Raw genomic sequence first — 11,420 nt, 5'->3', positions numbered from 1 at the left:
TGGAGTTTGCCAAAAGGCACCTAAAGACTCTCAGACCATGAGAAACAAGATTGAACTCTTTGGCCTGAACGCAAAGCGTCACGTCTGGCGGAAACCTGGCACCATCCCTATGGTGAATCGTGGTGGTGGCAGCGTCATGCTCTGGGGGTGTTTTTCAGCGCCAGGGACTGATTGAGTGAAAGACGAAATGAGCAAAGTTCAGAGAGATGCTTGATGAAAACCTGCTCCAGAGCTCTCAGGACCTCAGACTGGGGCGAAGGTTCACCTTCCAACAGGACAACGACCCTAAACACACAGCCAAGACAACGCAGGAGTGGCTTCGGGACAAGTCTCAATGTCCTTGAGTGGACAAGCCAGAGCCCAGACTTGAACCCGATCGAACATCTCTGGAAAAGACCTGAAAATAGCTGTGCAGCGACGCTCCCCATCCAACCTGACAGAGTTTGAGAGGATCTGCAGAGAAGAATGGGAGAAACTCCCCACATACAGGTGAGCCAAGCTTGTAGAGTCATACCCAAGAAGACATGAGGCTGTAATTGCTGCCAATAAAGTACTGAGTAGTGTCTGAATACTAATGTAAATGTAATATTTCTGCACATTTTTGCTTTGTCATTATAGCGTATTGATTGATTGATACATTGATGAGGCGGAAAAACAATTTAATCCATTTTGTGTGTAGATTGATGAAGGGAAAAAAGGATTTAATCAATTTTAGAATAAGGCTGTAACGTAACAAAATGTGGGAAAAGTCAAGGTTTCTGAATACTTTCCGAATGCACTGTACATCTTAGTGGCACTCCAGTCTCCTTTTCACCTTATTTAACAATTTAGCGGACCCTGATCAGATAGGAAACCCGAGTGCCCCGCCTCATCTGACGCATGAGCTGAGATGGTACCAATTAGAGACAAGGATCAATCATGCCTACCTTAAGGTTGACTTAACAACCTTTTCAAATATATAAAAAATGAAATAGAGAAAAATCTATTTACATAAGAATTCATACCCCTGAGTCAAAACATGTTGGAATCACCTTTGGCAGAGATACAGCTGTGAGTCTTTCGGGGTAAGTCTCTAAGAGCTTTGCACACCTGGATTGTACAATATGCCCATTATTCTTTTTTAAATTATTCAAGCTCTGTGAAGTTGGTTGGCTAGACAGCCATTTTCAAGTCTTGCCATAGATTTTCTAGCCAATTTAAGTCAAAACTGTAACTAGGCTACTCAGGAACATTCGATGTCATCTTGGTAAGCAATTCCAGTGTATATTTGTCAGTGTGTTTTAGGTTATTGTCTGTTAGAAAGCAGACTGAACCCTGTTTTCCACTAGGATTTTTCCTGTGCTTAGCTCTATTCTGTTTCTTTTTATCGTAAAAAACTCTATAGTCCTTTTCCAAGGACAAGGACAGGCAAACCATTAATTTGATGCAACCACCACCATGCATAAAAATATGAAGAGTGGTACTCAGTGATGTTATTTATTTATTTTTTATTTCACCTTTATTTAACCAGGTAGGCTAGTTGAGAACAAGTTCTCATTTACAACTGCGACCTGGCCAAGATAAAGCAAAGCAGTGTGACACAGACAACAACACAGAGTTACACATGGAATAAACAAGCCAATAACACAATAAACAAGTCAATGACAATACTGGCAGATCAATCAAATTTCCCTGTAGATCTAATTAAATTTAGAGGACTGGAGATTTCTAAATTAATATCTAAGGGCTTTTACACAAATATAATGCAGGGTTAATAATAATTGTACATATTTGTAGGGCTTGATGCATTTTTCGTTAGGGCAAATCTGAGCTGTGATATTGAGTTGGAAATGTAAAACCTTACAGAGAAAAAAAGAGATTTGTTATTAATTTATGGCGTGGTTTCTTTTTCGCCAAAAGTTGAATAGACATGCAGACAATTAATTAATGCATGGATGAAAAGTGGAATAATAGCCTGCTGTCTGTAGTCTTAAAAACAATTTTGCAAAATATATTGATATTATGTTGTTGGGTAACCGATCGGCTCTCGGAACTCATTAAGAATAATCCAGGTTAACTTGAACAAAACAGTCAAAACATGTCTTTATTAAAGACTCACAGTTAGAATGTTGGTACTTATTTATTTTGATCCAAAGCCATGAATAAGTGAGTCAATCAGCTTTTTCCTGACAAATCCTCGCTGGACATTTTCATTCCATTTCTTCTTCACATCAGTAAAGAAGGACTCTGTGTTTCAGAAACGCACTTTATGTAAAGGGACTGTCACTCTTTCACACTGTGGTAAATGAAGCCAGTTTGTTATTTATAATTATTTATTTCTGTTTTTAGAGGGAGAGAAACCAACAGCCCACCATGCCTAATTTGAGAAAATCATCAGTCCACATGTCAAGTGTAATTCGCCCATTGTATTTACCCAAGTTCTCTCTTAACTCCAGGACCACCGTTTGCTCATTTTTTGTTGTTGCCTGATGCAGGACTCTAGACTTGCGGACTGAAAACACGTCCATTCATTTACGATTTTTTATTTTTTATTTTGTGCCAGAGTTTAGACTACTGATAGATCAGCGTTCTACCTCCCCTTTACCCCTTGTGATAGTGTGGTGCAATGACAGAATGACGCAATTTAACACAATGTGCCACCATCGAACACAAACAGTCGCAGCATAAACTCAAAACCACTGTATACACTGTATACATTTACATTTACATTTACATTTAAGTCATTTAGCAGACGCTCTTATCCAGAGCGACTTACAAATTGGTGCATTCACCTTATGATATCCAGTGGAACAACCACTTTACAATAGTGCATCTAACTCTTTTAAGGGGGGGGGGGTTAGAAGGATTACTTTATCCTATCCTAGGTATTCCTTAAAGAGGTGGGGTTTCAGGTGTCTCCGGAAGGTGGTGATTGACTCCGCTGACCTGGCATCGTGAGGGAGTTTGTTCCACCATTGGGGTGCCAGAGCAGCGAACAGTTTTGACTGGGCTGAGCGGGAACTGTACTTCCTCAGAGGTAGGGAGGCGAGCAGGCCAGAGGCGGATGAACGCAGTGCCCTTGTTTGGGTGTAGGGCCTGATCAGAGCCTGAAGGTACGGAGGTGCCGTTCCCCTCACAGCTCCGTAGGCAAGCACCATGGTCTTGTAGCGGATGCGAGCTTCAACTGGAAGCCAGTGGAGAGAGCGGAGGAGCGGGGTGACGTGAGAGAACTTGGGAAAGTTGAACACCAGACGGGCTGCGGCGTTCTGGATGAGTTGTAGGGGTTTAATGGCACAGGCAGGGAGCCCAGCCAACAGCGAGTTGCAGTAATCCAGACGGGAGATGACAAGTGCCTGGATTAGGACCTGCGCCGCTTCCTGCGTGAGGCAGGGTCGTACTCTGCGAATGTTGTAGAGCATGAACCTACAGGAACGGGTCACCGCCTTGATGTTAGTTGAGAACGACAGGGTGTTGTCCAGGATCACGCCAAGGTTCTTAGCACTCTGGGAGGAGGACACAATGGAGTTGTCAACCGTGATGGCGAGATCATGGAACGGGCAGTCCTTCCCCGGGAGGAAGAGCAGCTCCGTCTTGCCGAGGTTCAGCTTGAGGTGGTGATCCGTCATCCACACTGATATGTCTGCCAGACATGCAGAGATGCGATTCACCACCTGGTTATCAGAGGGGGGAAAGGGTATACAATCCGAACTCATCTCTTGGCATGTCCAGCCCACGCATTATCTCAGCCAATCATGGCTAACGGGAAGGTCGCTGACTCTCTGTGGCTAAACCAACTAGGCTCGTAATTTAAAACGTTTTTCCGTATTTACAGATGGCGTACAAGTTTGTAATTAAGCCACATAAAAGTTCACATGTTCCAGAAGGCATTTCTGCTCCAAAAAATGCATTTTGATAACATTTTAAAAAAAAGATTACGTTCAAATGGTTCTTGTGTGAAGTAGTTTCCTGAAACGGGTCACAAATGTTCACTCTTATTGACATTTAATAAATGAATGAGTAAAGACTGACATCTTGTGGGTTATTAGCTGTGTTACACCTTTATTTATACTATTGATATTGACCATTTTCTCCTCAGACTGCTTCATGCTGTTGCAGAGAATGAGAGGAGTGAGAGGATCCTTCACTGCAGTGTGTGTTATTTTTCGTTTCCAAGAGAATAAAACATTGTTTGAGCTCTCATCAGTCTGTACATGCTGTGCTGTCTTGCCTTTGGAGGGAAGAACAGTGGAGTTACACTCTCACCTCCAACCACACCATTGCTGGGTATTTTCTGGTACTTGAAGATAGAAATTAACATGAATCTGATACACAGTTACCAGAAGAAAAAAATATTCTTCAAACAATTCAACTCAAATAACTACACTGCTCAAAAAAATAAAGGGAACACTTAAACAACACAATGTAACTCCAAGTCAATCATACTTCTATGAAAGAATCACTCCTTATTTGGGGGTGTCTTGCTAATTGCCTATAATTTCCACCTTTTGTCTATTCCATTTGCACAACAGCATGTGAAATTTATTGTCAATCAGTGTTGCTTCCTAATTGGACAGTTTGATTTCACAGAAGTGTGATTGACTTGGAGTTACATTGTGTTGTTTAAGTGTTCCCTTTATTTTTTTGAGCAGTGTATATTCTTCATGTTAGGGGACTTGATCTTGTAGAGAGTTGTTTGAAAAAAAAACTTAGAAGCCATGGTAAAAAATATATAGAATTACAGGAATTTACCGGTAAAACTTTTACATTTTCTCTCATTGAAAATTGACAGTAAATCAGCTTTTAAAATGCTGAATGATCTCTGTCATGTGTAGAATAGCATGAGATTTGCTATAAAACTGCAAATGTTCCTCTCTGCCCAATGGCAATATGTGTAGAATTGCAGGAAGTTAGCTGTTCCCATCCTCAAAATCCTCCCAAAATAATAAAAACTTTCCATTTTGATGCTGAAGAAGCTGAGGAAATTATTGAAGTAGACGTGCTGCTATTTCATGAATAGTTTTAGTTTTCTCAATTCCTCCGATCATGCGGTTACGGCAGCACTGGCCTTAAAAGCCTGTGTACGAAGTGTTGGATTAGCCTAGTGGCCGTCTGTTTCTGCTCTCTTATTCTCCTCATGGAATTGTCATGCCGAACAGGCTAGCGTCGGACCAGCCTTTTTTCTGTACTTTTTTAAATTCTGGCCTTTGATTGGCAGGATGTTGATTCCATTTTTGTATTATAGTGATAACACATATATCATTCCAAGGAAAAATTGCTAGGCTTCAGTGTTCAGTGTTCGCCACTCTTGCCATTTCATTCCTCCACCAATACCATAAACAGAGGGTTTGCTCTGCTGCAATTAAAACCACACTCCTTTTTTATTTGCATGCCCAACAAAAATGTTGACAATGGAGCCATTGTTGTCTATGATTATATATATATATATTTTTTTTTTGCTCATGATAAGCGAAAAGGTAGAGAGAAAAATGTCCATTGATCTGGAGAAGCTCCAATTAGGTTCAAACTCACATAATTGACTTATTGGTATTCTATTTTGCAGTTTGTGATTTTGAGAGATGAATCAATCAATGAGAAATCCGTCATATCTGAGCCTATGCAAGTTTAACAGAGTCTTGTTTGAGACCTAAAGACTCGTGTTAGCTCCCTGAACTAATTCCTAGGCTTTAGTTCAGCGGGCTAACAGTCTTGTGACATGCATGAGACCCTGGGATTGAACCCAGTCGGTCACACAAGCACCTGAAAGACAGTCACCAAAGTTCTTCAGGGCACTTGTACAAAAATAAATATAGTACCTAGTGTGATTTGGGCGCACTCAGGTTAACGGAGGACACTTCACGTCATCCAATGGAAAACGTTTTTGTTAACTGGACCCACAGTAAATCATAAATTGTGTCTCAGTTGAGAGGTCGTAGCATCTGTTCCCTATCATTACCTTTTACTCTCTGCCTTGTCCCTTTCTCTGTCCCTTTCTCTTGTCCTTTCTGTCTACCCGCCCCCTTTCCCTCTGTCCTTCTTTCTTTCTCTCTCTCTGTTGCTCTTTCTCGCTCCCTCCCCATTCTCTCCCCAGGATAGATAGCCTACTGATTAAATTGAAGTATATAGTCCAGCATTCCGTTTGGCTGTTTTTTTCAACAGCAGAGAAGCAGTAATGTCTCCTCTTTCATCTGGTGAAAACGTGGCATGGGAACCGCTACTAATGGTTCTCTAACATATAGAAACAGGTCACGATTCCTTCACCACCCTGGCATTAGTCTTCCTCTGTGCTTTCACACTGAAATAACTCATAATTAACCCCCGAAGACGATTTCAGCGACTTGGCGACTCCAACTGCTCTTCTCATGTGTTTTATCAGTGTGTGTTTAGTGGGATTGTGGTTGTGGGGTGTGCGAAAGGGACTTTCAGTGGTCAGAATGAACCACAAACAATCCATTAAAGGACATCACTTATAAGCTGTTTTCTCTGTACGTTATAAACATGTATTTTTCAAATGTGATACTCTATGCTTTTATTGATGTGTATGTGCAGTACTAGTCAAAAGTTTGGACACACCTACGCAAATTCCACAAATGTACTTTTAAGAAGGCACACCTGATTAATTGAAATGCATTCCGCGTGACTACCTCATGAAGCTGGTTGAGAGAATGCCAAGAGTGTGCAAAGATATCATCAAGGCAAAGAGTGGCTAATTTGAAGAATCTCAAACGTAAAACATATTTTGATTTGTTTAACACTTTTTTGGTTACTACGTGATTCCATGTGTTATTTCATAATTTTGAAGTCTTCGCTATTATTCTACAATGTAGAAAATAGTAAAAAAAATAAAGGGAGACCCTTGAATGAGTAGGTGTTCTAACACTTTTGAGGGGTAGTGTATACATGCATCATCATCTCCTGATAAAAATGTAATTAATTATGAAAGGCAAAGTGAGTGACGGGGCAAATCCAAGTGGAAAGTATCCAGTGTACTGGATATAAAAGGTGTTAATTTCATGCAAGGAGTTAATTGTAACCTGACACCTGTAGCTAACAGCTTTGAGAGCTGAGAGGAGTGGGTAGATAACTGAGTGTCAGTTGCTGTCCTGTCTTCTGGGTGAGTGCACTTCCTTCTAGGATGCTGGGCAAGAGGCTTGGATTTAAACTACAGAGATATTGATAAGGTACTATTGAATGATGATCATATATTCTATTATCATATTCTCGTACTCGTTACATTTTTGGAAACATTTTAGGGAATGTGTCTTTTGTGGTGACAAGTGGTGATTTTGTCTTCTCTGTGTATGTTAAAGCTGTCTGTGTATGGCCTGTATGTAAAATATACGCACCAATAGGATGTAGTCATTGGAACAATTAAATAAGGCAAATTACAATTTCAGCTCAGAGTGATTTCTTGGTCAATATTCACTGTCATTTTCAGTTAGACACTTGTTATTATATATTATCATTATATACAGTACCAGTCAAAAATTGGACACACCTACTCATTCAAGGTTTTTTTTATTTTTTTTTATTACTATTTTCTACATTGTAGAATAACAGTGAAGACAGAAAACTATGAAATAACAGATATGGAGTCATGTAGTAACAAAAAAAATGTTAAATGAAAATATATCTCATATTTGAGATTCTTCAAAGTAGCCACCCTTTTCCTTTATGACAACTTTGCACACTCTTGGCATTCTCTCAACCAGCTTCACCTGGAATGATTTTCCAACAGTCTTGAAGGAGTTCCCACTTATGCTTAGCTACTTTTCCTTCACTCTGCGGTCCAATTGGGTTGAAGTCGGGTAATTTGTGGAGGCCAGGTCATCTGATGCAGCAGTACTTCACTCTCCTTCTTAGGCAAATAACCCTTACACAGCCCGGAGGTGTTTTGGGTCATTGTGCTTCTACACCTGCATTGCTTGCTGTTTGGGGTTCTAGGCTGGGTTTCGGTACAGCACTTTGTGACATCAGCTGATGTAAGATTGGCTTTATAAATACATTTAATTGAATTTGATTGATTGTCCTGTTGAAAAACAAAGGATAGTCCCACTAAGCACAAACCAGATGAGATGGCATATTGCTACAGAATGCTGTGGTAGCCATGCTGGTTAAGTGTGCCTTGAATTTGAAATAAATCACAGACAGTGTCACCAGCAAAGCAACCCCACACCATTACACCTCCTCCATGCTTCACTGTGGGAACTACACATGCGAAGATTATCCGTTCACCTACTCTGCGTCTCACAAAGACAAGGCGGTTTGAACCAAAAATCGCAAATTTGGACTCATCAGACCAAAGGACAGATTTCCACCGCTCTAATGTCCATTGTTCGTGTTTCTTGGCATAAGCAAGTCTCTTCTTATTATTGGTGTCCTTTAGTAGTGGTTTCTTGGCAACAATCCGACCACGAAGGCCTGATTCACGTAGTCTCCTCTGAACAGTTGATGTTGAGATTTGTCTGTTAGTTGAACTCGGTGAAGCATTTAATTGGGCTGCAATTTCTGAGGCTTAAGAACTTATTCTCTGCAGCAGAGGTAACTCTGGGTCTTCCTTTCCTGTGGCGGTCCTCATGAGAGCCAGTTTCATCATAGAGCTTGATGGTTTTTGCGGCTGCACTTGAAGAAACTTTCAAAGATTGACTGACCTTAAAACTTCTTGCAACTATAGGGGGTGCTGTTTCGCATTAGCATAATTTGCTCTACAGATTAAACTGCCTAGTACTCAATTCTTGCTCGTACAATATGCATATTATTGTTATTATTGGATAGAAAACACTCTCTAGTTTCTATAGCCGTTGGAATTTTGTCTCTGAGTGAAACAGAACTCAATCTACAGCACTTTTCATGATAGGGAGTCAGATTTCAAACATCTTGGCCACTGATCTGGAGTCAGTTTAAAGGTCACTGTAAATGCTATGGAGAAACAGACACTGCTTACGTCTTCCCCTGGGTGTCAGTGCGTGATGACGCTTTGAATGGAGTCGATTGCGCAATCAGTGCCTCCATAAATCACCAAATACCGGAAGTTACTTCCTTTGGCTGCCTGCGCGTGGCACGCTAAGGACATCGGACTCGCCTCCTTCCAAGCTTTAGTTTAGCCAGTAATATTTCTCCGGTCATATTTTTACTCGTTATAGGTGTTAACAGCATCATAAGGTAGTTAATTTGAACCGTTTTATAGCAATTTATATCCGTTTAGTGCGATTTTGAGGCATTGCTTTGTTGTGCACTTTGAAGTGCTGGGCACGTTTCGGGGTCCCGGTCGAACGTTAGTGGGCATTTCGACAGACAAGAGGACATCTTTCGACCAAAAGAAGATTAGACCCAAGAAAGGATTCATTGCCCAAGATTCTGATGGAAGATCGCTTCATAGTAAGAAATATTTAAGATGATAAATCGTTGTTCTGTAGAAAAATGTTAAACGCATATTCCGCCATTTTGTTAGGTATAGCTTTGCTTGGCGCAACCTGTATTGAAAAGTAAGGATAATTTAAAAAATGTAATTCCGCGATTGTATTAAGAATTAAATTGTCTATCAATCGCTGTCCACCCTATATTTTTTAGTCAAGTTTATGAGTATTTATGTATAAGACTAGATCACTGTCTAATATGGTGCACGACATTTTCTGACCAGCTGGGCTACTTTTGTCATTGTCTAACCATGATTTTGGTGGCTAAATATGCACATTTTCGAACAAACTCTATATGTATGTTGTAATATGATGTTACAGGAGTGTCATCGGAAGAATTCTGAGAAGGTTAGTGAAAAAATTAATATATTTTGGCGATATTTACGTTATCGCTCTCTTTGGCTTGAATCAGTGCTCGGGTAACATTTGCATATGTGGTATGCTAATATAACGATTTATTGTGTTTTCGCCGTAAGACACTTAGAAAATCTGAAATGTTGTCTGAATTCACAAGATCTGTGTCTTTCCATTGCTATGTGCTGTGTATTTAAAAAAAATGTTTTATGATGAGTAAATTGGTAATACAAGTTGCTCTCTGTAGTAATTCTAGTCGCTTTGGTGAGATTTGTGATTGTGGCTGCAATGGCAAACTATGATTTATACCTGAAATATGCACATTTTTCTAACAAAACCTATCCTATACCATAAATATGTTATCAGACTGTCATCTGATGAGGTTTTTTCTTGGTTAGTGGCTATCAATATCTTAGTTTACCCAAATTGGTGATAGCTACTGGTGGAGAGAAAAAATGGTGGACAAAGAAAAATGGTGTCTTTTGCTAACGTGTTTAGCTAATAGATTTACATATTGTGTCTTCCCTGTAAAACATTTAAAAAATCTGAAATGGTGGCTTTATTCACAAGATCTGTATCTTTCATTAGGTGTCTTGGACTTGTGATTTAATGATATTTAGATGCTACTATTTAATTGTGACGCTATGCTAGCGATGCTACTCAGTGTGGGGGGGGTGCTCCCGGACCCGGGGTAGAGGCTCGTGAAAGGTTAATGTCTTAAAATAATGATGGACTGTCATTTCTGATGGTCCCGTGTGGCTCAGTTGGTAGAGCATGGCACTTGCAACGCCAGGGTTGTGGGTTCAATTCCCACGGGGGGACCAGGGTTCAATTCCCATGGGGGGACCAGGATGAATATGTATGAACTTTCCAATTTGTAAGTCGCTCTGGATAAGAGCGTCTGCTAAATGACTTAAATGTAAATTTCTCTTTGTTTATTTGAGCTGTTCTTGCCATAATATTTATTTATCTTTTATTTAACTAGGCAAATCAATTAAGAACAAATTATTTTTTACAATGACGGCCTACCCCGGCCAAACCTTAACCCGGACGACACTAGGCCAATTGTGCACCCCTCTATGGGACTCCCAATCACAGCCGGATGTGATTGGAATCGAACCAGCGTCTGTAGTGACGCCACTCAGACTTGGTATTTTACCAAATATATCTTCGGTATACCAACCTTACCTTGTCACAACACAACTGATTGGCTCAAATGCATTAAGAATTAAAGAAATTCCACAAATGTACTTTCAATAAGTTGGTTTAGAGAATACCAAGAGTGTGCAAAGCCATCATCAAGGAACAGGGTGGCTACTTTGAAGAATCTCAAACATAAAATATATTTGAATGTGTTTAAAAATCTTTTGGGCTACCACATGATTCCATATGTGTTATTTCATAGTTTTGATGTCTTCACTATTATTCTACAATGTATAAAATAAGAATAAAAAAACAAAACCTGGAATGAGTAGGTGTGTCCAAAAACCTTTGACTGGTACTTGTATATAATCGTATTCATCCGAAAGTTGATCGGATGTTAAATGAAACTCTTTAAAGAGAAATTTCCTTCATGTTCATCCTCTCCAGCACCACCCCGACATCAACATTTGTGAAAATGGTCTGTTTCTATGTTTTCGAGTAACATAGACAGAAGAAGCTACATGTTTCTAT

This window comes from Salvelinus fontinalis, chromosome 27 (genome assembly GCF_029448725.1).
Source record: "Salvelinus fontinalis isolate EN_2023a chromosome 27, ASM2944872v1, whole genome shotgun sequence".
Classification (NCBI taxonomy): domain Eukaryota; kingdom Metazoa; phylum Chordata; class Actinopteri; order Salmoniformes; family Salmonidae; genus Salvelinus; species Salvelinus fontinalis.
The sequence above is the reverse complement of the archived record's forward strand: the minus strand, read 5'-3'. Positions refer to the sequence as shown.